Here is a 27,764-nt window from a genome sequence, read left to right on the forward strand (position 1 = left end):
TTGTCCCTCTTGCTCATTCAGGAGCACTTTGGATCTGCTTAGCTGTACTATGTCCATCCAAAAGCCTGCAGGCGTACTGCCTACCTTCTAATAGAGGGCATTTTTAGCATCACACAACTGAGCACAGCTGCAGACAATGACGATGCCACAGGTTTGGGTGTACAGAGTTGGTTTAATTTGCAGCAATCCTGGAATTTCTTTTGAAAAAAGGGTATGTTGTTAGAAAACGACAGCAGACGAGTTGTGCTGATCCCATTCTCCTTCCTCAACTGAAGACAAATCTGCTCTTTCAAATGCACAAGTGACCATGACACAGGTCACACACTGCTGACACAGAATCTGTATTCCAGTTGTGGATTTATTTTGCTCTGATAGATCAAAAGATTTTGTAACCTGTACTTGAATATCTTACAATTCTAAGCTGTTAGTTTTCATGTAGTTCAATGACTTCCATATTAGGTATGTCTTTTCTTTAGATGACTGTTATGTCATATGCCTCATTATCTTGTATACACATGTAATTCTATATATATAGGCTTCTGCTCTTGAACAAAAATAATATTTTCTTTATGAATTTACTTTTCAAGAAGTTTATTCTGCTATCATTTTTTCCTTAGACAACATTGAACTGTCTGGCATTTTTTTGATTGTATACAGTTCTTAAATAAAAATTTTGAAAATATCTCACTGACTTAAAAGCCTGAATTTCATTTTTAAAAATGACAGTGGCATTTCAAAGGCTAAAAGAGGACATCATTTATCTCACGCAAGAATGAGATGGTGTCTGTGCTTACTATTAAAATTGTGCATGCATTCAACACCAAGCCTGAAGAAAGCTTACCCTGACCTCACCTATCCTGACTCAGAAGCTCTGCTGAACGGTCACCGTCAGCAGTCTCCCACCTGCCAGATGCTCTGGTTAAAACTTATTTGTATACTGCGGATTACTAGTACCAGCAGCTACCAGTGCCATTCCCACCATACTTTTATTCCTGAATTTATGGGTTTCTACTGCTTTTGATGATCACCTGAGGAAAAAAACCAGGGCTGCTTCCTAGAAGAGGGCCACTGAAGAAAGGTGTGGACAGTGGGGATGTTTACTCAAAGTTAAGGTTCATTTGTTTAAGGGCTCAAGCTAAGTGAGAGTAACTCCAATGAAAATCCGTATTATACATGTAAACGTACCCCGAACGTACCTAACCTTCAATATGCATAAAGCCCAAGTTTATAAAACCTTTAAAATGTCCTTTCATCTGCTACCTGAAAGCACCTAACTGTTTGAGCGATTCGGTGCCATGCTGCTTATGTGCAATCCCATATGGGATTCAAAAACTATATGTTTCCATAATGCTTTCAGGCCTTGATCCAATAAGGCAATGTTTGCATGATTAAATTAAACATTCCTGGGCACCGAAACTTGATCATCCCTATTGTTAAACTGTTCAATTGGCCTCAGCACAGGTTTGGTCCTGGCCAGCTAGAACTTGCTTTTGAAAACATTTGCCAGGCACAGTTGGGGAGTTAATGCTACTCACAGACTATTCACAAGAGGGAGGTTGACTGCAGCCATCCTGTTTTAAAAGCTAAGAGAGTTTGATAGTAGGGACACTCAACGTTCTTCATCAACCCGGTGCCAAAATAGGCTTCTAACATCTTTAATTTATAAGTGCGGATATAGCCTCGGAGTTCTCACAACATGTTTAATACAGCAGGCTGTTGTGGTAATGGTAGCGAGGAGGGCGCTGTCGCTGCTGTCATCCCAGTGTGATTCAATACCTCCTGTCCTAGAGCATTACAAGACTGGCTGAAAACTTATTTATAATTTTTAAGAAAGTACATTTTAAAACACACTCTCTCAAGTTAAAACATCGGTTAACGTATTTTGACCAATACTGGGCATGCCGTGTATGACGATCTGTTCAAGTAATGCAATTATATCAGATATAGATTCAATCTTGAAGTATTGAATGAGAAATCTGAATTGGCGGAAATCACTAAGAAGGCGAGTGGACCCAGAATTTGTTGAAATGAAAAGCAGCTGTTGGCAGCAGTAGAATCTTTCACAGTTGCACAGAGAATATTTTCTTCATTTCAGTCAAATTGGTTCAATTACTAGCTCACTGGAAGGTGAGAAACTGGCTGGGAGTTGAAAAAATTATAAAGATTTGTTTTCTTTCTCCGGTCTATCGTTAAAAGCCAGGTGCAGGAGGATGAGATCTACTAATTGTAAAATTCCAGTGATTATGAGGGCAAAAAGGAAATGGTTCAGTCCCCCCTCTCTAGATAAGTCTGTAACCCTTGGTTCGGGGGGTTCAGTTCTCTGTGATCCAAGGCTTGGTCTGATGCAGCACAACTCTGTGACCTCGGCTTAGTTTTACTGAGAAAATTGTTGTTTAAGGTGACAGAAAATCCATGAGCTAAAACCAGAAAAGATAAGAAAAGTAAAAACGCAGACAGAATTGAAACTCTTTGAGATGGTGATAGCAGCTCAAGGATTCCAGAAGAAAAATACTGACATGGAAAGGTAAAAAAGCCCTAAGACAAAAAACAAATAAGGAGAAGTCAGTAATGCGGCAACACTAAGGAGCAGCTCCTTCCACGGAGCAATGCAGGCCTCTGCTTCTCTACCTGGTGGACCTCCAAGTACTCATCAAGTCTCTTGAGGAAAGGAGGAGAGAGGGTGAGTGTACTACACCTTAGCCCAGTCACATGTGTGCCGAGCTCATTGCTGTGTGTATTAACCAATACATAATTGCTGCATACTCTTAAAGTGTGTATCATCTTCTTTGCAGAGCTTATTCCCACATGACAAAAGATGCCTGGACAAAAATGATCTAGTGACTGAGGGCTACAGGGGTGTTAATGTTACAAGCTAAAATGCAAGCTTGTTAGACAAACTTATGCATTCCTTATTTACAAGCAAGTTAATTCTGTTTTACTTAAATTTAAAAATACGAACAATATTTGTGCTTCGTTAAAAGAATAGTCTTTTCTGAAGAAATCAAGTATAAAGTCATGATATTCACCCAGTTGAACCAAACTAAAAAATATAGCAACCACCGTATGCTAACACAATGGAAGTTATCTATTAAAATTAGCAGAAATGCATATTAGCAGTAAATTTGCTCAAATAAATGTGCAAAGGTTTTGTACATCTACTTAGCAAAGAGCACCAAATGCAAAACCCGTTTCAACAGGTATTGTCATGTTTTCCAAACAATAGGAATTAGGTTTTTTACAGGAAAATAAATCAGCAAATACAAATTCAAAACAATGCATAACAGATTATTTAAATCAAAGTTTGATGAGTGTAGAAATTTACTGTAGGATTCACCCAAGAGGAGGAGGATTTCATGTAATTCTGTCCTCTGCAGAAATATGAACCTACGACCCCCAGAAAAATGCCTAACCACCAAGACGAGTCTTTGTGGAAGGATAAGGCATGTGAAAAACGAACTTTAATTTCATCTTGCTGAAATATAAACAGAATAAAATATTAATTGCATTTAAAAAAGCATTGGTTTGGATAAGTATGACTATGACATTCACCTGGGAAAAATGAGATTTATATTTCTGTCATGTTCCCACTTCTCTAAATTATTTCTCTAAATTTAAATATACCACCAGACAACCATTACTACTGAAAATAGAACTGACTATCTTTGGGTTGCAGGATTCTGAAGATTTTTTCTTAAGATCATGTATATCATACATGGAAATGGTTCAGCTCTACGAGTCCTAGGTTTCAAGTGGCGATAAGCATTTCCTCGGTACCTAGAGCTGGTTTCACTGCTCCCAAAACACAGTTGTCTTTTACCTAAAAGATAATGACATAACGTTGAAAATGATGATGTTTGTGAATGTGGCATTAATAAAATTGAAAATGATGATGGTGTTTGTCAATGTTATATTAAAATTTGCTGAAAGCCAAAAAGGGCTTAGGCTCTTACAGGACTTTTAATTCCTACCTTGAAAATTGAACTTTAATTTTTAAATCATTGAGGTCAGATTCATAAAAGCCCTACAAATTTAAGGCCAAAATCTTCAATCCTGAAAAAATATGAATCCTCTGCTGCATAGGCTCAAAAGCAGCTAAACATCACTGCTGTCTTAGTTTTTTGCATTAAATGGCTTTTGTTAAGGTCTAAAGAAACCCCTTCACAGAACCAAAAAAGAAAATTAGATTGCAGGCCTGCTGTGTATACACAATTATGAACAGAGAATATATATATTATTCTACCTTGTTAATTAAAGGATTTATGATCGGTTACTCTCTCCACCATCATCTTCCTATGTGGCCTTTCCTAAACCAATTAATCTCACTGAACCTTAGTTGAATTATAGGATGCATGTTTCACAAAGTTTTAGTGAAGTTAAATACATTACAGATTTGGAGGTTGTTAGATAAGATTAGGCAAGTAATTTACATACAGAAAGAAGGAAAGAACCCTCACTTGTGGCATGGTAATCTCCTGTTGGGACATGTTATGATAACTACTTGCAGCTATGTTGCTTAAGTGTCCCTCAGTGATTTGGAATTATGAATATAGATTGGACTTTGACAGCAGAAGATGTAATACAGTTTTGGTTTTAGTTTGTTGCCATTTTTTTCAGTTAAATATTTCATCTTCACTGGATTGTGGCTTCATACGAACAGCAACAGAGAAACAAAGAAGAAATGTGAAATAAATAGGCTCTTCTGTAAGACTGAATGGAAATCAACCACAAGAAAAAGAATTTGTGAAACATCTGCCTTTCTATATAGCTGAAATTCTCTCAGGAAATAGGATCATGCTAAAAGAGAAAAGGGACTAAGAAGGAAACAAGACTTTATCAAGATCGCGATTTTGAAGTATTATCTATCACAAGCCAAGGAGAAGCAAATACCAAAAGAAATTCAAAAAGAAAAGAGACTTCCCTGAAAAAAAGGAGAACACGTAGAATGGAAAAAAGTTATGAAAGCTAAGGTAGAGGGGGATTCCAGATTTTCAAACACATTGCTAATAATATGTCCTCTTTGCTTTTACAGATTATTTCTATTCCATAGTCGAGCACCTAACGAAAGTAACTGCTGATCCATGGTCTTATATCATAGAATCACAGAATCATAGAGTCATCTAGGTTGGAAGGAACCTTTAAGATCGTCACCTTTACCCTAACACTTCCAAAACCACCACTAAACGATGTCCCCAAACACCACATCTACCTGTCTCTTAAATACCTCCAGGGATGATGATACAACCACATCCCTGGCCAGCCTGTACCAATGTTCAATATTCCTTTCAGTGAAGAAATTTTTCCTAAGATCCATCCTAAACCTTCCCTGGTGCAATTTGAGGTCATTTCTTTTGTCCTATCACTTGTTACCTGGGAGAAGAGACCAGCATCCACCTCGCTACAACTTCCTTTCAGATAATTGTAGAGAGCGATAAGGTCTCCCCTCAGCCTCCCTTTCTCCAGACTAAACAACCCCAGTTCCCTCAGCCACTCCTTATGACTTGTGCTCCGGACCCCTCACCAGTTTCGTTGCCCTTCTCTGGACATGCTCCAGAACTTTTCTTGTAGTGAGGGGCCCAAAACTGAGCACAGTATTCCAGGTGCAGCCTCACCAGTGCCGAGTACAGAGGTACAAACACTTCCCTAGTCCTGCTGGCCACACTGTTTCTGATACAAGCCAGCATGCTGTTGGTCTTCTTGGCCACCTGGGCACACTGCTGGCTCATATTCAGCCAGCTGTTCACCAACACCCCCAGGTCATTCTCCACTGGGCAGCTTTCCAGCGACTCTTCCCCAAGCCTGTAGCACCGCATGGGGTTGTTGTGACCCAAGTGCAGGACCCGGCACTTGGCCTTGTTGAACCTCATACCATTGGCCTCAGTCCACTGATCCAGCCTTTCCAGATCCCTCTGTAGAGCCCTTCTACCCTCAAGCAGGTCAACACTCCTACCCAACTTGGTGCCTTCTGTGAATGTACTGAGGGTGCACTCGATCCCCTCATCCAGATCATTGGTAAAGACATTAAACAAAACTGACCCAAAAACTGAGCCCTGGGAACACCACTTGTGACCAGCCGCCGACTGAATTTAACTCCATTCACCATGATTCTTTGAGCCTGGCCGTCCGACCAGTTTTTTACCCAATGAACAGTACACCGGTCGAGGCCATGAGCAGGCATTTTCTCCAAGAGAATGTTGTGGGAAGCGGTGTCTAAGTCTTTACTGAAGTCTAGGTAAACATATTCCACAGCCTTTCCCTCATCCACTAAGTGGGTATATTTTTAATAACTTAAACATTAATAAATGTATTGAAAAAAAGAGAAAATGGAAGTTTCTGTGAAAAGCATATCAAGTAAGTCTCGATAAGGTATGACAGATAATTTGATATTTAAGGTTGGTTTCAAAAGAGTAAGGCAACATCATTAAAAAGATCAAAAACATGGTTTTAAAGTTAAAACAAAACAGTCAATGTTATTTACAGACAGACCTTATACTGGCTGTGTAATTACTGGAGGCAGGTATTTAAATACTGGTCCAAAAATCTGCTTTTGAGGATTAATGGAAGCCATTTTCAAAGGATTCAGCTTTGCATGACTACCTTGTCATCACAAAAAGGAGCCAAAGACAACTGGATGTGATACTGACTCCGTCTTTGCCTTGTAACCTGGTGGTTACAGATACTGTATGCCTTATGCCTACGAGCTTTTTAGATTGCTTTAGCTTGGGAATGTTCTTGATTGGAATTGGAGGGGAGAGGAAGAGTACGTGGGCAACTGTGCACATAGAGCCAACTGCTAAATTCAGTATTTTAATGTAGTCAGAAATAACACTGTGTTTACCATAGCCAATTAAATACGAGTGGATGTATCACATTTCATATGGGAAAAAAACCCTGTTCTAATGGAGCTGCAAAACTGCAGGTGAAATAAGACTACAGTAGCTGTTACAGCCCTGCATGGAAAAGGCCATACGATTGTGGACTATGTTAGGGTTAAAGATTGCAAGTTCAAAATCTATTTGAGAAGAAGAACATGAAAGTATTCTACAGAATAAAATATATGCTTTGGCAATGACTTATACAGAACACTGGGCTTACAGGAAAAGCACTGGTCCAGATAAATAACTTCTTTATTTATGTCAAGAATTTTTAAAATGCTACATTTAATTTTAATATCATGATGAGAAGTAGTTCTCGTGCTTGATAGGCCTCATTACACTACACTGAATATAGTGTTTGCCTTATTTAACAATTTTTATCAATCATTTAACAATGGATAATGCACTCAATGTCGATAGAAATACAAGTAACAAAGGCACAAGGGTACAATCGGCTAGGAAAAACAATTTTTGTCTTAGACCATGGTAATACTACCACAGCGAAATAAGAAAAACGTCTGTTGCTGTTAAATGAAATATGTCAGGATGGTAAGGAGCATCTTAATGAATTCTAGTTTTATTTTGTGAAAACTCTGAATCATTATGACTTTTATTAACCACTAATTTATACTTTCTATTCGAGGGAAACCTGGGTGTGGCTAACATTTCTGTTAATAAATAGGCCAGTCACAGTTTACGGGAGCCTGCATACATCTTAATTCAGAAGAATAAACTGGTATCTGCCAGCCAAAGCTAATTCTTTTTTGTCCAGGAAAGGCTATGTTTTTGGAGAGCTGAAAAGAATCTGAAACATACGTACTGAAGGAATAATATAATATATACGTATGTCCCACCAAAAAGCTCTAAAAACAAAGCTTCAGAATAATAAATTTACTAGCCTAGCTAATGGTGAATTTAAAATTCTTCCGTTTCTCAAGCATTTACATAAAAACATTAATTACTGTTTCTATGTATAGGTACTAATACTGATCACTAATTTAATCACGTGCTTCTTTATTTAAACAAAAAAACATCTTCAAATCTCTTCCTTTGCCTAAGAGAGACCTAAAATAAGCATAAAGATTTCATATGGTGCCATTCCCCTGTTGCTGTAAGTTCCTGAGATGTCCAAGTCGTAATGAAACTGTCCGAGTTGTGATGGCTGTCAATCTACTAACCTGATCATAAAATTGTTTTCTTAGAGCTTCTTCAGCCTTGTAAAGTCAAATCATAGCGAAGATCCCATCAGTCCTTTAAATTGATGTGCTCTAAAAATTCTGGATTGTGTTTATCTCAACAACAAAAAACCCCACAATGACTCGTCTGTTAAGCACTTATGATTCCGTATGAATAATAAAAAATAATATAAATATTCAGCAGCGATCTACCCTGGCAAATGGAATATTTTTGTTTTCCATTAGCCCTTTTAAACTAATTAATGAATTAATGAGTGAGAAGAAGCAATATCAGACCTCAGTAGACTGAAGTGAGGTCACTCCAGTGCCATTTCCAATTAATGTTAGCATTTCATATGCATTACATACTATTGAATGCTGAATCTTTGTGGGTTGGGAGTATTTCGTAGCTGGAACAAGGGACCAAGGACCTGGAGCTGGGCTGGTTCAATTCTTTGTTCTTCCACAGACTCACCTTGTCTCCTCGGGTGAGCCACCAAAGGTGGCAGCTACTAGTGTACCTACCTGGAGGAGTGATGTGAGGCATAATTAACTAATAGCTTTAAAGCACTGGGCTATAACCTGATGAAAGGAACAATAGAAGTACAAATCATGTTATTATTTTTTGAAATCTGCATATAAATAGATCGCCATATTTGGAGGCCTGTGGATGGTTTTTTTTTTTTTTTTTATGAGAGTACTGACAGCCAACACTTCTAGTTTGCCATGTGGAAGAACTACTAGAGAATAAAATGATTTGTGCAGCTAAGCAATAAAAGAGAGGCTCCTCTGTGGTAATTTTTCAAAATGTTGCATGGGGTTTTAACTATGTGACTCTTATTGACTTAAATGGGAGTCATGCAGCTAAAAACCCATACAACACTTTGAAAATGTATCCCTAAGTGTTTTGTCAATAATCGTATGTGAGTAATAAAATGGGATTCATTCTTTTCTACTCAAGACATATAAACATTATGTTTATATCAGCACAATTACTGACTTTCTGTAGCTTGATAGCTAGTCTTTAGTCATACTATAATTGGCATCCTGATCGCATAATGTCATTTTAATGTGTTCTTCAGAACACACATTATATTATTAGATCCTTGCTGTGAAAGAAGTGCAGAACAACTATATCATAAAAAAACTGCAATAACGCTAACTCAAAAAATCATTCCCTATTCAAAATGCAATATAGATCAGTGTCTATCTGAGTAATAATTTTCTAGAAACATTTCCAAATTGTGAAAACACAGCTAATTCCTGGAAAAAAGTAGATCCACTGTATACCGCCTATACACTGAGAAAAAGAACATACAGAACGTCTCTGAGAGGATTGCCTCAGGTAGGCAGAAGGGAGGAATACTCTGACCTCCCTTATTGATAGCTTAGGCTTATGAAACATTTCCATACCAAAAAATCCTCTGTATTCCGATTGGATAACAACAGCTAACTATTTGGAAAAGTCCTGGTTTTGTGGTATGTCTCATTAGCTGTAGTCATTATTCCCACCTCCGTTAACTGGCCAGTACCCTTATCCTTCAGTGGTTTTGAGAGGATAGACAACCCAAATGCTGGGACTTGTAAAATGGATTATTCTTACCGTCGTTATTGAGGAACAATTATTACTCAATAATCAGTCCTCTATTGCTCATTGATTGCAAAGCAAATCCTGGGCTTAAGCTGGCTCTCAACCTATTAAAGATAAGTCATAAAAAAGAAAGGAAAAAACTGTTATACCGATGAACTCATGTCATGTGAAGAAGAACATTTGAGAAGAACAGGAGTTTAAAAGGGTTGGAGAGGCCCGAGCTATAAGCATGGGCTTAAAGCGGACATATGGAGGAAAAGCTGTGAAGATACCAACTGGCAGAAGAAGCATTCACAGGGGCTAGCCACAACATAGTCATGAGAGGAGAGTATAGACTATTTCACTGTTTCACAATACCATGTATGGAGTGATTACAATATTTTAAGATATTATCTTCAAGCAGACAGCTTTTATTTAGCTTATTGTACAGCTCGTAAACAGAAAATACGAACCCTGGAATCATCATGCTAAGTGATTTTTTAGTAATAGGAAGTCAGAAGAAGAATTACAAACTTACCCACAAAGCTCTGCCAGTATGTGTTAGCCTTGACCTGCCATTATAATCTGCTGCTTCTGCTGAAGAGAAGCTGCCGATCGTGTTGTTACATGGTGATTTTATGAGGTAGACAAATACCTCTTAGAAAATACAATGAGATCATTACAAGAAGCTTATTGTGTTGGAAAGGCTTGATAATTTATATGGCATTTCTTGGTGATTCAGAATATAATGTCTCAGCATTGTAAAAAAATGTAGAGAAATAATTAACAAAAGAATAGGCCTGATTATATTATTTTCAGTATATTGGTTGGACTATTATCATATATGGATCTATTCTTACAGATGTCTGGAAGATGAAGGATGTTTGCCTGAGTACAAACAAGTGGGGACCTGTGCTTTTAATTCCTAGACACACACACGCACACGCACACAAAATGATTGTAAAAGCCTTAACAGCTGCAGTAACCAACAATACATTAATAGAGATGGTCATAAATATTTGGTGTGGTTTCTAAGATTTGATTATATTTTAATTCTCAAGCCATTGATGCATCCCCTCAGCTAAACAATTATTTTTTATCTGTCAATTTCCATTATTGTTCAAGCCCAGCTGTCAATAGAACACAAAAAAAAATGTTGAAGAATGAGATCCTATGACTACAAGGTGAATGGTGTAAATACATGGATATTCCGCTATTGAAACATCCAACTCTCATATTTAAGTCTTCACCAGCTTTGATCAGGGGATCAAAATAGGGAGGTTTCATCTAGTGCTGTTGTTATATCCCTGGGCTTCATATCTAGTGCAAGCAAAGCACTTCACCAAAAAATGCCAGCAACAAAACCAAGCTCTTCCTATACCAAATCTTTTCAATGCAAATAGGTTGTTTCATTCTGATATCTGTATCTCATCTTTGTGTCTATAGGCAGGATAAGCAATGCTGAAGATAGACTAGCTTTGTATTTCCACCAATACTTTGACAAAGTCTGAAAGTGCTTTCCAAGTAGGATTAAGTGGACCAGCAGTTTTATTTTATTTTTATTTTTCCTGCTGTTATTTTTTCATACTTATTAACAAAGCAGATTTTATTATAGAACTGATTAAATGATAATTTAACATGTCTTTCCAATTTGTTATGATGTTTCTGACTTTATTACAAAGTGTGTTTTCCAACTGAAATAGCATGCATTCCTATATGAAGTACCATTAAAGCAGGCAGCAGCGTGTACAATTTGTAGACCATTCTTAAATTGCCTTACCTTTGAAATGATATTGCAATGTAGTCATTTCATAAGCAGTTAATGTGATTATGTAAGAGCTGTATAATGACTTAACATGATTAGGTATTTTATATGCTTCTTTTCGCGAAATTACCAAGTAAACATAAATGAAACAATGTGAAATTCTGGAATTATCTATGTGTGTAGACAGTAAATTATCCATGAGCCAGCAATGTGCCCTTGTTGCCAAAAAGGCCAATGGAATCCTGGGCTGCATAGGGAAGTGTGTGGCCGGTAGGTCGAGGGAGGTCATTCTCCCCCTCTACTCTGCACTGGTGAGGCCACAACTGGAATACTGTGTCCAGTTTTGGGCTCCCCAGTTCAAGAGGGACAGGGAACTGCTGGAGCGAGTCCAGCGAAGAGCAACTAAGATGATTAAGGGATTGGAGCATCTCCCTTATGAGGAAAGGCTGAGAGAGCTGGGACTCTTGAGCCTGGAAAAGAGAAGGCTGAGGGGAGACCTTATTATGGCGTACAAGTATCTAAAGGGTGGGTTGAAGAAGGATGGAGCCAGACTCTTTTCAATGGTTCCCAGCGACAGGACGAGGGGCAATGGGCACAAGTTGGAACATAGGAAGTTCTGTTCAAATACACGGAAAAACTTCTTAACGGTGAGGGTGACAGAGCAGTGGCAGAGGCTGCCCAGGGAGGTGGTGGAGTCCCCTTCTCTGGAGATTTTCAAGACCCGCCTGGATGCAGTCCTGAGTAATGTGCTCTGGGCAATCCTGCTTTGGCAGGGGAGTTGGACTAGATGATCTCTAGAGGTCCCTTCCAACTCTGAAAACTCCATGATTGCTAAAATAGAAGATGAATTTGCTAAAAGTTAGCCTCATCAGCTGCAAATGTATTTGCTTTCTTCCCGGGATGTCTGCACTGCTGTCACTGCAGCAGACTGCTGCTCTTGAGGACACACCAGGGTTAACCTGAAATCTGTTCAAGTGGAAGTGTGAACAGCCAGCAACGGCCACATGGAGCTTGGTTTAACCATCTGAGCATTTAATTTGCTTCTCCAGCGGCTTCTGCAGCCCACATTCAGCTCCTTGCTGCTGAAACTGTACTGCCACCAGTGCTTTTGCTAGCTAGTATCAAGGTTCTGCAGCTTATTCCAAGGGAGGTGTGGTCACAGCAGCACAGGTAGAGCTTTTACGGAAACGGATTAACCAGAAAGATCCTGAGAGTGTATTGCAGACACTACAGACAAGCACAGAAAAGAACAATTGCAATGAAAATTATCATAAATCACCTACGTTGAACAGGCTTCAGAGGTTTGATCCAGACTGGGTTAGTGCTTAATCATTTCAGACAACATATTTAGCACAAGTCAATGCATACACCCAGTATCAAATTCACTACAGGTGTAAGCGAGCGTGACTTTAATTGAGTTGTGCCTGCTTATATTAGATTTGGCCTAAGCTCAGAATGGCTTTCAGCAGGTGTAGTTTATGGTGCTCCAGATGATGTATCTTTTGCCATAGCATGAAAATAAAAATAAAAAGAAATACAAGGACAAATTATGTTATGATGACCACAATCCACAGTTAGAGGTTAGATGTATAGGAGGCATTATACAGGCTCAGCAAGCAGATCTGCCACATTTCTTTGTAACATATGGTTTTCTAAGGGTTCTGGCAAACCAGCTCCGATAAAGGAATTTTCCACTCCTCCCTCCTCTACCCCAGTCCTCTCTTGCAGGCTGTTACCTGACTGCCGGCTGTGGCTGCGTGAGTAGCGTATCCATGTTTCAGCCTGCAGTCCAGTACCAGCACAGATCCACTTACAGGGACCATCTTAAGTTTGTCAGATTGTGAAAACAGCTCTTGGAGGGAGGACATGCTTTCCATTCTGCACCCCCAACGTGGAAGAGGAGGTCCCCAGCAAAGGGCAGAGGCAGACAGCTTAATCTGTGGTGCTGTAATCTCTGTACCGCTGCTCCGGTCACTGTTTAGACAAGGAAGAGCCTGAGTCCTGTGGGAACAGAGACAGCAGAACCACTGCGTCCTAATGCTGTGTCTTTGCTCGAGAGAGAAGCTGCCTTCTGAAGCCAACAACAGAAGTAAAAGCTGTGGTGACAACAGTTCTGTTTTTAAGCGGGAAAAAAAAAAAAAGACAGAATGAAAGACCAGTCTTTAACACCATCTTGTTAACTCAGATGAAACCAAGAGGTTCCTCATACCCTTTCCCGGTTCACTGTGAGCACCAGCCACTTCGCAGCCTGACAAAATCAGCACTTATTTCTGACAGAGAAAATGCAGTGTGAAATTACATCAAGCCTAATTGCATAATTATGGTCCATGAAAACAAGTGCATGAGCGGATGAGGTACAGTTCAAGAGAACCATGAACAACGTGGATTTCATTGGTGGGTCATGTATTTAAATCCACAGAGCTGCCCCACACTGCACACCATTTTGTTCAACTGCAAATCCACGAATGATAAAGCAGCTGGTTTGTTTGGGTCAAAGCCTGCTGAAGGAGAGGCTGACAGCAGCCTGCTATCCAAAGGGAGCCCGGGGCCATTGTGGATGGTAGCCTGTGCTCTACAAGCCAATCCCATGGCTTGATTTCATTCCTGGAAGCCAGAGAAGTGCTAAAAATGAATGAGAGCTTTGCCTGGCTGCCAGCGCCTGTCCTTCTTCCATCCATTAACACTCCCTAATCTGAAAAATTTGCCAGCCCTATAGGTTCCCACACCACACACCAGTTATGCTGATTAGAAAATTCACGCTTCAGTATTAGTGCTGATTAAAAAGGTTTTCCTGTGCTTTATGCAGAAGTTGAATATTCATCAACAGTGTCTGGTTTAAGAAATGATAAATAGCATCGGAAATAATTTTTTAACTACATCAAAAACTTATTTGTAGTGTTCAGCAATGTCCCCCTACAGCCTAGTTTATAAACAAATTATCTGAATTATTAATTTATCATGCAGGGACTGCAAAAAAGGAAAAAAATCCCAGTGGGTTATTACAGCCCTTCACAGGAAACGCATATCTCCTGGCACTAATGACATCATCAATAACAAGAAGTTTATTTCCAAAGAACTCAAAACAAAATTTAATTAACTGTATATGATATTTTCAAATTAAATATGAGTTAAGGGGTTCAGAATTGGGATTAATGTAACAGTTCTAAAGTAAATTAATCTTCTAGTAAATTAAAAACAATAACAACAACTACAATAAAAACCCTTTCAAACTCCAAAATAAACATACAATTTAATGGAAAGATTCATTTCGTCTGCTGACAATATGGAAATGATTTGCTTCTGTCTGGAATTCCCATTTGTTTAAAAGAATCAGCAAGAATGCTGGTAGATAGGGAGCGCAGCACGGGTCAGCGGTGCTGGAGCTGCGATGAAAAAGGAAATCTTGCCAATGAAATCCCCACTTTCCCCTACTTTAGCCAGTTTTTCTCTTTCTGGATGACAGCAGCACACAAAGTAAAGAGAGAGTAATCTACACTGCATGATGTCCATTTTGAAATCATCTCTGAAATAACAAATCAGACATGCCAAACACATAATAGAGAACAGGACTACTTGGATTTCTACTGAAATTTCCTATGTTTGTTACCAAAGACCATTGGAAAACAAAATAAAATGGAAACCAAATCCAAAAAGTTACCTTATAAAAGGAGAAATAATGAAGTTCATATTTATGGCAATATAGAAAATGTATTTGATGTTTTAATGGGGAAAAAAAAGATTAAATCAAAATAAAAAGAGCATGGAGAAAGACAAGAAAAACCTTAGAGGAATGACAAGAATGTAGGCATTCCTCAAACTTCAGGAGAAGATCAAGGATTAGATTCAAGAAATATGTCTGCTTTAACTATTTGTATATTCAGATATATGCACCATTCAAGCAGAATCAGTGTCAAGTCCTTTTTCATTATTTCCTTTTCATAAATTTTTAAAAAACAAAGTAACACATCAATGCATCTTTAAGGCACTGAAAAAGTACCAAGTGTTTGCAAAAAAAGGTAATAAATATGCAGGACAGATGCCAATATGAATGGGGTCAAAAATTACACCACTGTCTCTTTTCAAAGGGAAGATAAATACTCTGCTACTGAGAAAACTGCTTTTCCTTTCACCTTCTTTTGACTCAATCCTCTTCCAAGGGAAAGATTATTGACAGAAGAAGCAGGAAACTTGGACACTGATGTTTTGGAGAAGAGCAAATTGCTTCTCCTCAGCCCCTTCTGCAGCTTACCTTGAAGAATAGATACTTCAAGTCTATGAACCTAAAATGACAAACTTGACCAAACAATATCCCTCTCCCGTTGCCTTATGGACACCTTTCTGCTCATGACTTCTATGAAATGGTAGACACACAGAAATTATGGCCGGATAATTTCTGAGCGTTTTCTTAATAGTGGTGGTGATAAGAACAAGAAGCCAGGAAGCAGTGGTGAAAAAATAGCTAATTTCCCTTTATAACTTCTTGTGAGACCTAGAAAATGGAGTCAGCAACAAGAACTGAAGTTTGACATTCCAGAGATTGGTAAGGGGGGAAGATGAGAGTGCATGCAATTATGGAGGAAGTTGAAATTTTACCCAGAATTTACTAAACTATTTTTATTTTTAGAAAATCATCATAATACAGTAACTGTTTCGTGAAATGTTGAGTGTAAGAGAGGTTTTTTGAGGCTGTTAAAGGGTAGAGGAAAATCTTGTTGACAAAAAGGCACCACAATTATGTACAGATGTGTAAAAAGAGAAAATTATATATAAACGTACGCACAGACCAAACAGCTGAGGTGAAGCCAGGTGATAATAATTAAATTATATAAATGCAAAGTTATTGTTGTTATTATTATTGGTGGTAGTGACGATTGCTTCTTTTACCTTGGCACATAGGAGCCACTATGCTAGGTACAGTATATAAAGACTAAAACATATTTTCTGTCCAAGGAATCTTTTAAGGTTTCACTGTGTATATTTTACTTTCCCGAGCCAAAAATTTATGTTCCAAAAGTCTAGGTAGCATCAGAAAGCCATTAAAACCAGATAACCACAGAAACATTTCTTAATTTTCATCATATTGTTTCTATTCCCATAGCCCTGCTGATTTCATTAGCCTAGTTACTTTAACCATTGTAAACAGAAACTGCCATCAGTCTGGGATGCTGATGTCCATTTCTGCTGCACATACGAGTGTGGGAACTTGCATTTCACAGCCTTACAGAGTTAGCAGGAAAAAAAGAAAAGTAAATTCCACCTTTCCAAAAGCATTATGACTTGTTCCCAGTGCTGTGGAACAAACAACACTGAGTCTTCGGGCATAAGACACAAGCTCTAGGATGCTTGGACGTGCTAAATGATAGATCTTTTAAGAGATGTTAATGCCTTCTTTTGAATCCTGTACAGTAAGAAACGTAGAAATGTGTAAAATGAACTACATCTAGATACAGGGTAAAGTACTACCTGCAGTCAGTGATATTCTGGGAATAATTTATTTGGCAATGCTTACGGTGAGGACGCGATACGAGGAAGAGACGTGGGGGTCCATGCTGGGATCTGAGCAGGCAGAATGCGATTTTCTTCCCCTGTCTACCCTGCTGGTGCCGTAAGCAATTTGAATTGGGACTAACTCTTCCCAGGTATTTGAACAGAGGCCATCAGGAGGGGGGCTGGTTTCAGGAGGGACCCTGATGTGCTACTGTAATGAAACCAGTAGAAATTAATGTTCACTTACTCATGGCTTTGCCAAACATAAGCAATACAGCTGTGTCAAATTCTTACCATCGACTTCACAGGAAACAAAACTAAACCTGTACAGAACACTTTAAAATCCCTTACAACATATTTAGGTAACAAAATGCATAATACAAAAATGATTTCAAGGGGAAAAAAAAGCAGACAATCTTGCTAGGAGCTTGCTGAGATTATATTTTTTTTTACAGAAAAAAAAGTACTATATACCAAGTAAATTGCCGTAATAAGATCTTGTACAGTATGGATATTTTAAATACACACGGTGTACTAAAAATGTAAATTATCATAACTACACTTCACATAAAATAAATATTGCATTGTGTGTAAGATGTTGGCATTGTGCTAAAACACACTGCAAGTAAAGTGAATGTGATATTTAATATATATATAGGTTCATATCAAGTTTCTGTAAAAATAATATAAAGTCGCTCATTCAAGACGTCTACAGGGAAAAAGCAGAATATTAATTTTCATGGTACTCCATTCCAGTGTTTCCATAAGTATTATGTGTCTATGTCTACATAAAAATCTTGCTACATACTAGGACCACTATAGCTGAAAATGTTCCATGAATTGAACAGGAATCTTTCCATCCCAAAAGTGCCAAATAACAGGTCACCTCAAATGGATGGTGAAAAGCATAATTATGAGTGTATTTTAATACCTGCAATGAATCCAGCTTTGAAAGCTTTACATTGTTTGTATGCTATATTCCAGTTATAAATAAAATTTTAAAAGGTGCTGTATACCTCAAAAAGAATATTAAAACTTCAAAGTAATATATATGTTTATTATGTTACCATGACATACTACATTGTGGAGTTGTGTATAATTTTGATGGCCAAAAAAATTGTATTTACAGAGTGTGAAATTATGAATTATTGTTTTCTTTACTCACAGCATTATTTTAATTGTGCTTTTACATTTTCCAGTAAAATTTTCACAGAGACCTATAGTCTGATAAAGCCAAGTTAAAAAAAGCATTCAACACTAGGCCTTTTACATAAGCTAAACACTTACCAAAATATTAAAAGATACCCTAAAAGGTACATCTGTTGTGTATAACACAATCTGAAGTAACACCATTAGTATTAAAATAAGCAGTGGCAGTCTCACCTGTGACCCCGAAATATCAAAAATGGCAGAAAACCCTCTTCAAGGAGAGATCTGCTCTTTTCTCCTGATCCTACATTTTAAGCCACTCAGATTCACTCCTAGGCTTGTGTGGGTTGTTTCTGCAACCCAGACACACCAGGTTTCGTCTGTATAATCCAGCTAAAGGGCGATGGCCTATCCCTAACCCAGTCTCATACATAGTTCCTTTTTGTTAGACAATCGTTTCCTCATGCCCACATTCATAATCAGCACAGATAATGTCACCTTCATTTATCAGGTTGGAAGGGATGCCACGATGTCTTCAGTCTCCCTGCTCAGAGCAGGGTTAACGCAGAATTCAGGCCAAGTTGCTCAGGACTTTGTCCACTCTTAAAAGTCTCCAAGGATGTCACTACTGCAACCTCTCTGGCTATCCTGTTGCAGTGCTTAATTATCCTCACAATGAAAGTATTCTCCTTGTACCACGTCAGAAACTCCCGTGCTTCAGTTTATGGGCACTGTCTCTCATTCTCTCGTGGTGTATTTCCGTAAAGAGCCTGGTTCTGTCCTCTTGGTAGTCTCTTAGGTCCCCTGAAGCCTCCTCTCCTGAACAAGCTGAACAAGCTCAGCTCCCTCAGCCTCCCCTCACAGGGCAAGTGCTCCAGCCCCCAACCATCTCGGTGCTCTTTGCTGAACTTGCTCCAGTTGACCAACATCTTTCCGGTTCTGAGGGGCCCAAAACTGGATGCAGCACACCAGAAATGGTCTAACAAGTGCCAAGCTGAGGTGATTAAGCACTTCCCTAGTGGCTTCTCAGTAGCAACCAATGATAGGACAAAGGGTAATGGATTCAAGCTGGAACACAAGAGGTTCCACTTAAATTTGAGAAGAAACTTCTTCTCAGTGAGGGTGACAGAGCACTGGAACAGGCTGCCCAGGGAGGTTGTGGAGTCTCCTTCTCTGGAGACATTCAAAACTCGCCTGGACGCCTTCCTGTGCAACCTCATCTAGGTGTTCCTGCTCCGACAGGGGGATTGGACTAGATGATCTTTTGAGGTCCCTTCCAATCCCTAGCATACTGTGATACTGTGATACTGTCAAGTACACTGTTAGCCCTCATTACAGCCAGGTGGGACTCATGTCTAGGGGCTTTCCAACAAAGTGGCTACTCAGCCAGTCAGTCCCCGGCCCGCACTGATATAAGGGTCCCAGGTGTATGACTTTGCATTTGTCCTTGTTAAATATCATGAGGTCCTTGTCAGCATAGTCATCTAGTTTGCCAGGTCCATCTGAACAGCAGCCCTTCCCTCGTGAATAGCCACTACACCCCCAAAAGGTCTCATCTGCAAACTTGATGAGGGTGCCTTCTGTCTTCTCCTCAAAGTCACTGATAAAATAATCAACAGGATCAGTCTCAGGACAGATGCCTTAGAAACTTCACTTGTGACCAGTCACTCAAGGTAGAGCATGGATGGTGAACTTATATACTTTGACCAGCAGTACAGCCAGGTTTTCCCTCACCTAATAATCTACACATCTAGACTGTTATGCCCCAGTTGTGATACAAAGATTTCAGACAATATCAAAAACCTTGCTAAATTCAAAGTGGATGACGTCAATCCACTACGAAAATCTGATTAATTATATGTGTAGTATTCTACAAAAGAAATATTGTACAGACCAGCCTGGCTGAACGGAGAGGTTTGGCTGGAACTCAGGGGAAAAAAGGGAGTTTATGACCTTCGGAAGAAGGGGCAGGCAACTCAGGAGGACTACAAGGATGTCATGAGGTTATGTAGGGAGAAAATTAGAAGGGCCAAAGCCCAATTAAAACCTTATCTGGCTACTGCTTTAAAAGCAAATAAAAAATGTTTCTATAAATACATTAGCCTTTAAAGAAGGGCTAAGGAGAATCTCCATCCTTTATTGGATGTGCAGGGAAACATAGTGACAAAGGATGAGGAAAAGGCTGAGGTACTTAATGACTTCTTTGCCTCAGTGTTTAACTGGTCTTGCCTCAGACCAGTTGTTCTCTGGGTATCCTGCCCCCTGAGTTGTAAGACAAGGACGAGAAGTGGCATGAAGTCCCCACAATCCAAGGGGAAATGATTAGTGACCTGCTACACCACTTAGACACACACAGGTCTATGGGGCTGGATGGGATCCACCCGAGGGTACTGAGGCAGCTGGTAGAAGTGCTCACCAAGCCACTTTTCATCAGTTATCAGCAATCCTGGCTAACCGGGGAGGTCCTGGTTGACTGAAGGCTAGTAAATGTGATGCCCATCTACAAGAAGGGCCAGAAGGAGGATCTGGGGAACTACAGGCCTGTCAGTGTGACCTCAGTACCAGGGAAGGTTATGGAGCAGACCATCTTGAGTGCCGTCACACTGCATGTACAGGAAAACCAAGGTGAACAGGCACAGTCAGCATGGGTTTATGAAAGGTGGGTCCTGCTTGACTAACCTGATCTCCTTCTACGACAGGGTGACCCACTTAGTGGATGAAGGAAAGACAGTGGATGTTGTCTACCTAGACTTTAGTAAAGCCTTGACACCATTTCCCACAGCATTCTCCTGGAGAAACTGGCTGCTCATGGCCTGGATAGGCGTACTCTTCGCTGGGTAAAAAAAAATGGACGGATGGCTGTGCCCAAAGAGTCGTGGTGAATGGAGTTAGATTCAGTTGGCAGCTGGTCACAAGTGGTGTTCCCCAGGGCTCAGTATTGGGGACTGTTCTGTTTAATAACTTTATCAATGATCTGGATGAGGGCATTTAGTGCACACTCAGTAATTTCGCAGAAGACACCAAGTTAGGTGGGAGTGTTGATCTGACTGATGGTAGAAGGGCTCTACAGAGGGATCTGGAAAGGCTGGATAGGTGGACTGAGGCCAATGGTATGAGGTTCAACAAGGCCAAGTGCCGGGTCCTGCACTTGGGTCACAACAACCCCATGCGGTGCTACAGACTTGGGGAAGAGTCGCTGGAAAGCTGCCCAGTGGAGAATGACCTGGGGGTGTTGGTGAACAGCTGGCTGAATATGAGCCAGCAGTGTGCCCAGGTGGCCAAGAAGGCGAGCAGCATCCTGGCTTGTATCAGAAACAGTGTGGCCAGCAGGACTAGGGAAGTGTTTGTACCTCTGTACTCGGCACTGGTGAGGCTGCACCTGGAATACTGTGCTCAGTTTTGGGCCCCTCACTACAAGATATCCATTGAGGTGGTGGACTATGTTCAGAGAAGGGCAACGAAGCTGGTGAAGGGTCTGGAGTGTCTTATGAGGAGCGGCTGAGGGAACTGGGGTTGTTTAGTCTGGAGAAAGGGAGGCTGAGGGGAGACCTTATCGCTCTCTACAATTATCTGAAGGGAGGTTGTAGCGAGGTGGGGGTTGGTCTCTTCTCCCAAGTAACAAATGATAAGACAAAATGAAATGGCCTCAGGTTGCGCCAGGGGAAGTTTAGATTTGAAATGATTAAAAATTTCTTCACCAAAAGGGTTGCCAAGCATTGGAACAGGCTGCCCGGTGAAGTGGTTGAATCACCACTCCTGGAGGTATTTAAAAGACAGGTAGATGTGGTGTTTGGGGATATGGTTTAGTGGTGGTTTTGTCAGTGCTAGGTTAATGGTTAAACTTGATCTTAAAGGTCTTTTCCAACCTAAACAATTCTATGATTCTATAATTCTATTTTAACATCATGTTTACAACCTCATTTATGTATTCCTTCCTTCTAGGTGACAGCTGTTGTAATTGATAAGGAACTCCCTTACAGCTTATGAGCTGTATCCCATCAACCGTAGATCTAGTGTAGTCTTACACTCTGATTAAACCACTTCACTTCATGGTTTCTGATATGACTGGGGAAAAATAATAAAATACACCTGAATATTCACTGAAATTCAGAGATTAATTTAATTTGGCTACTCTTCCAGCCCTCTGGTGACTACTTTTCCAAACATCTGGGTGATTGAATTTTGCTGAATTGCTACCAGAAAGCCGAGTATGTGCTTGCACACTAGTGTATTGATAGCAGGGATGCTATGTTTCATTAGGGACAGGACTCAGCTTGAAGTACAGGGGAGATGGAGATTTTTACAAAACCAGTGGCAGACTCCTGGAATATAAACTAAGTAGTTAATTCAAGATCCACATTTCACACATTGAAGCATTTACTCATCTGCAACTTGCCTACAATCCCCCAGAACATTTAATCACATTCATTCTCAAAAACCTACGTACATATTTAATTGCTTGATAGATCAGGGCCTTAACTGAATAGGGCAGAGCTGCAGTGCAATGGAATGACTAGGACACCTGAGGCTGTAGAACTCATCTCATCCAACATTAGGCATCCAACATTTATAACAAAAGCATATATCTCAGCTAGTTACTATAGCCCCCCTTCATAATTAATGGAGAGAAATAGACACTTCTAGGGTGCAATTCATCAGTCTTACTTTAAGCATCTGCTTTAGGAAGAGATGAATTGCACCCGTCAGGTGCATATTTTTCCCTGCTGGTTGTAAAGGGGATCAAGGTGCCTACCTCAGATACAACATCTATATTTGAATCCTGCCCCAAATAAAACCTCTTAATGGACTCTGGAGCTATAGAAAAGATTCTAAGCAACTTGTAGGTTGCCTCTGAGTCTTGTTCTGCTCCTTGAACATGGGTTCCTGCCTACTGCGCTCTGATCTGAAGTTCTTGGTACTTTTTCCATCATACCTGCCCAAGTATCTGTCCCCACCTGCACTGCCTGTTCCTGTTCCCTCACCTCAGATTTAAAATCCCTGGCACCCTGACCTTTGTCTTAACCTGTGTTGGGGTTTTGCCTTGCCTTTTAGGTTTGGGTTGTGCAGATGCTTTGTTTTCTGGGCTTCCCTCCTGACTTCTGCATGAGGCACTTTCTCCCTACACCAGAGCATTAAGACTCCTTCCCACTCCTGACATTGATCTTGCTTAATCACAGGCTCCAGCTTGCACTTCCATCCCATTTCCAGCCCAGTTTAGCAGCCCTGTCCACCCATGCCCTAGTTATAGTAATTAGGCTGTCAGCTATTGAAGAAGTGATAGCATTTAACACATAACTTCTGTGCTGTAAATTGCTTACTAGCAATATGATTCAATGAATATGACTATTGAATAATACTTAAAATAATAGAAATATAAAGGTAATACAAGTCATTAATGGAGCAATGCACTTAATGGACACTGAGCATAGGACAAACCTCAGTATTTATGTATCTGTCTACGAATAATATGTAGCAACTGCCATTCAGCTATTGACCATCTCCTGAAACCCTTCAGTCATTTTTTTTTAAATAGCCTCATGATTTTTTTCTTGTCTTCTCTATGTTTGCTCTTTCTTTTCCCATCCAAAGTCTCTCTGTAGTCTTTTTTTCTACCCCTTCTCTAGTATTTCTCCATCACTTAGTGTTAGTAACAGAAGCTGTTTGAGCAGAACAGTGTGTGCCATATTCCCTGAGCTCAGCAAACACGTAACCCCAGCCAAAGGCCTCTCTAGGAAGCTCACACATGTGCATTATACTATCGACTCAGCCTGCCAACTGGAGCATCAGTTTTTCCAATAACAACCAGCTTCTGATGAGGAGCAAACAAAATACCGATAGTTCCAGCCGGACTGTAGTTTTGCTGCTACTTCTAGTGACTCTACTAGTGGCAACTCTTTACAGATAGCGACTAGGTGGCTGGAACCCTCCATAGTCTCAAAAAAACAGCCATTTACTACAGTCCCCAGAACCTGCCGATACAAATTTTCTTTAACTGCCTTTAAAATGACAGAAGTCTTTGTGACAGTACCCAACAGAAAAATCTTAATTTTTACTAACTCCTACAGTAAACAGATATGATACTGGTAGAGTTATGGTAGAGTTACAAGCCCAAAATAAATCAAATTATTTGCATATTAATATAGTCATTTTATATTAAAAAACAATCAGATTGTTAAATGCAACCACAATGAAATAAAAAGAAGGAGGTACAGAAAGACACAGCTTCTCCATCCTTGCAAGTGATAATACAGCCATAATAATCTGTTTATCACCCTCTCTCTACCCTCAAAATTACAGGCGTTATTTGCTTTTCTTTGGCTGATCAGTAAACTACTAAACGCAACTCATAAAAGAACAGTACGCTTCAGTAAATGGGAAATTAATTGTTAGGAGAAGCTCAACTGAAAAAAAAAAATTACAAGCAACCTTATCCTTTCTAACATGCCTTTTGTCATTAGCATCCAAAGGGGCCCTGCTATTGCCCTTTTCAAACACTCGAGTATGTTAATGTCCATGATGGTGACCTAATCAGTCTAGGTGTATCATCCAAACAGTTTCACAGAAGCAATTGAGGGAATGTCGTTGAGGACTTGCAAATGTAGTGTGCTTCAGCGTGTCTGCGGAGCAGACCAGAGTGTGACAGATGGCAGCTACGTTATACTCCTTCCAGAAAGCCACTGATCTCTTGCACAAAATCACATTCTAAAACAAGCTTTCACTTGGTATTTAAATGGATAAAGCATGGAAGTACTGATAGATTCAAGTTCTGGTAAGAGCTGTGGGATATTCTTCACATAAAAATCCCAAATTTTGAGCTTGGGATCAGAAGCTATACCCACAAAATATACCTTAATACAGCCTGGCGGCAAAATATAAAGCTGTGTAAAAATAGGTGCTTGAGTCCTTGCCCTATGCATGCCAGTATATGTCTTGCAGGTGGGAAAATTTCTCATAAACTGAAAATGGTAAACTGTTAATGAATAGAACATAAAAAATTAACTTATAACACCTTTCAATTTTTTCTTTTATTTGATTTTTTTAAAAAAAATATAGTAACGTAAGAAGAAGCTATGGAAAAGGCCTAGGATGATATTCTGATTTTATAGAAAAATGGCTGAGAATCTGGTATTGATTTTAAAGTGAGGAGTGAAGCCGTGTGCAGAGCACTTTCACTTGTTTTGCCAGCAAGGAAAACAAAATATTTGTGTCACTAACAAAATTACTAAAGGTCAAAGTTTTAACCAAAAGGCATATTACCATTTTTTATCTTGTGCACATAGCTAAGAAACACCCGTACTACTCAAATGAAGTATCTTGATGAAAATTCTCCAGCTTTCAGCACCCCACCAAGTTCTTCAAAACATGTTTTGTAATGTGAGGAGGCCAAACGAAATGCAGAAACAGATGTTCTTCCCTCCTTGTTTGCTCAGAAAACGTTCCCCTTAAATTAATTCAAGTCCCTCCCACTCAGTATAGAGATTCCTCTTTAAATATCATGTCTTTTAATCCTCGGTGAGGAAATAACTAACACATCAGACAACAACTTATTCATAACTGACAACAATAACAAGGAAAAGGAGCCACTACAATATGCAAATGCCTTTTTAGGAGACCTATTATGTAAAATACACAAGACTTGAAATTCTCTCTTTTTCTTACCCTGTGTTTATTTACAGCTCTGCACTTGTTAATGCGGCGGGTGTTTGGATTGAAGGAAGCCACGGGAGAAATAGCAAGTGGAATCACACTGAAGGTGAAAATGGCCTGTGCCTCCACCAGGTTTCACGTACTGTTTTTATGGTCCTAAAGTGTAATTGTTTTGTATGTATTTTTTGGTATGTTTTCCAGCTCAGATCATCTGAAACCTTTTGTGGGTTTTGATGCACCCCACCCACCTCCACGCTGTGGAGTGCAGCACAAAGACACGTGGGAGTGTTTGGAGGGCACAAAAGCCAGGTGCAGCAGAAGTGGAGGACTATGGAAGACAGAGAGAATCCATCCTGGTGCCTTTTCGCCCACACTGCCTGGGGAATGGCTGAGCTTCATCCCAGGCAGCTGCAGTAAACATGGCCTAACAGCCCAGGGCGGTCAAACAGGATCCGTGCCCAGTCACCCAGAGCTTGCGCTGTCTCCCTTGTCCTCTTTGGTTTATCAGCATAGGTGTAGTCTAAGGGTATGTGTTCTTGAGTTGAATTTTTATAAGGTACCTTTCTCCTTCATTCATGCTCATGTGACAATTTTGTGCTTCTGTGCTAAAATAACAATGAAATCATATTCTAAAGCTTCTTTCAGGAAAAAAAAAAAAAAAACAACCAACTGCTGAGGTCTGTTTCACCTTTGATGCTACCTATTTTCAAAAGAATCTGTGGAATTATCTTTAAGACACCTATATTTACCTGCATGGGGCAGAATCACAATGTCTATGAACTGCTTTTCTCCTCCTGACATACAGATCTTCAGAGAAGTTCAGCATTTGATGAGTATACTTTATGGCCTTCAGGGTTGTGTATGGGCTAGTAGTGTAGCCTTGTAGTAGGTCTGCAAAACAACAGCTGCTATATAGGATCCAGCATGCACTCTGTACATATTTCAATGAGAGGTTAATTTCGACTGGTCCTTGTACAGCCCATGGGCTCAGCGCCTGTTTGCAGTCGGTGTACTTTCGGTATGCTTTTGTAGAATATATTCCAGTTTAGTTTCATCGTAAAGGAGTCCAGTTCCTATTCTCCAAGGTGACTGTATGGTGTAAACAGTCCTCTTTTAAAATCCATAAACAATTTTATTCCAAACTACAGAACAACAGTTTTACCTTATTCATTTTATTTTGCAGGCAAGTGAAACTAGCAGAAATGCCAGGGGTCTGTTTTGTTGATGTGCTTGTTTAATTTACTTTGAATCGCGTGTCAGAAACTACATTTCTTGCTAACAGTTAATTTTAAATTAGGTCTTCCTGATGGAATTGAGATGGAAAGGTAGGTAGGTCCTAGTGTTGACTGGTAAACAAGGTGGTACTTTCACCCCTACAACACTCTATTTTCTCTCTTCTCCGTACATTGCCTGTGCTCAGTCAAAGGGTGTCATACTGGGTGCAAATTTCCCCATCCAAAATAAGAGCAGAGGCTGTAGCCAGTCTGCCTGGGAGGTGATAGCTTGCTGTGAAACAGTCCAGTGGTGACCCAGTTAAACAATTGTGTCTCCAAAAGTCCAATACCTTCCAGATGTACTGTCTGGTTCCTTCAATGGCGAAGGGGCTAAATACAATGATTTAGTTCATTCTGTTCTCCTGTAGCACTCCAGAAATGAAAATGAATCCCACCTTCATTGGAAAGCTCAAATCACATTTAAACACAAGCTTGGGACTTCTTTCAGCTCTTGAACGGCATTCTTCTGTAAAGAAAAATGTGAGCTATTTTCAGGTGGCTTAAATGAGCATAACTGCTAGGCTTTGTATAAAAACCAAACAAGCAAGAAAAAAATACCCTGGAAAGTATGTTCTCACCCAATGGTAGAGTTCTGCCTGTGTGCTCTTGTCTCTCACGCTGTAGTACAGCACCTTACACTGTTAAACATATTTTTCGCCATCTCTACTGCTGAGAATCAGTTGGATGCTTCAGTTCCCTCAGCTCTTCAGTTGTTTTTATTCTTTCAGCTACATGCTGTTATCATGAATTATCTGATTTCAAAGAAGAGAAAATGTCTCTTTTTGTAATAAAGCTGTTCAAGCTATTTAAAATGTGTTCTCCAGA

Source organism: Vanellus vanellus (genome assembly GCF_965231255.1).
Source record: "Vanellus vanellus genome assembly, chromosome: 1".
Classification (NCBI taxonomy): domain Eukaryota; kingdom Metazoa; phylum Chordata; class Aves; order Charadriiformes; family Charadriidae; genus Vanellus; species Vanellus vanellus.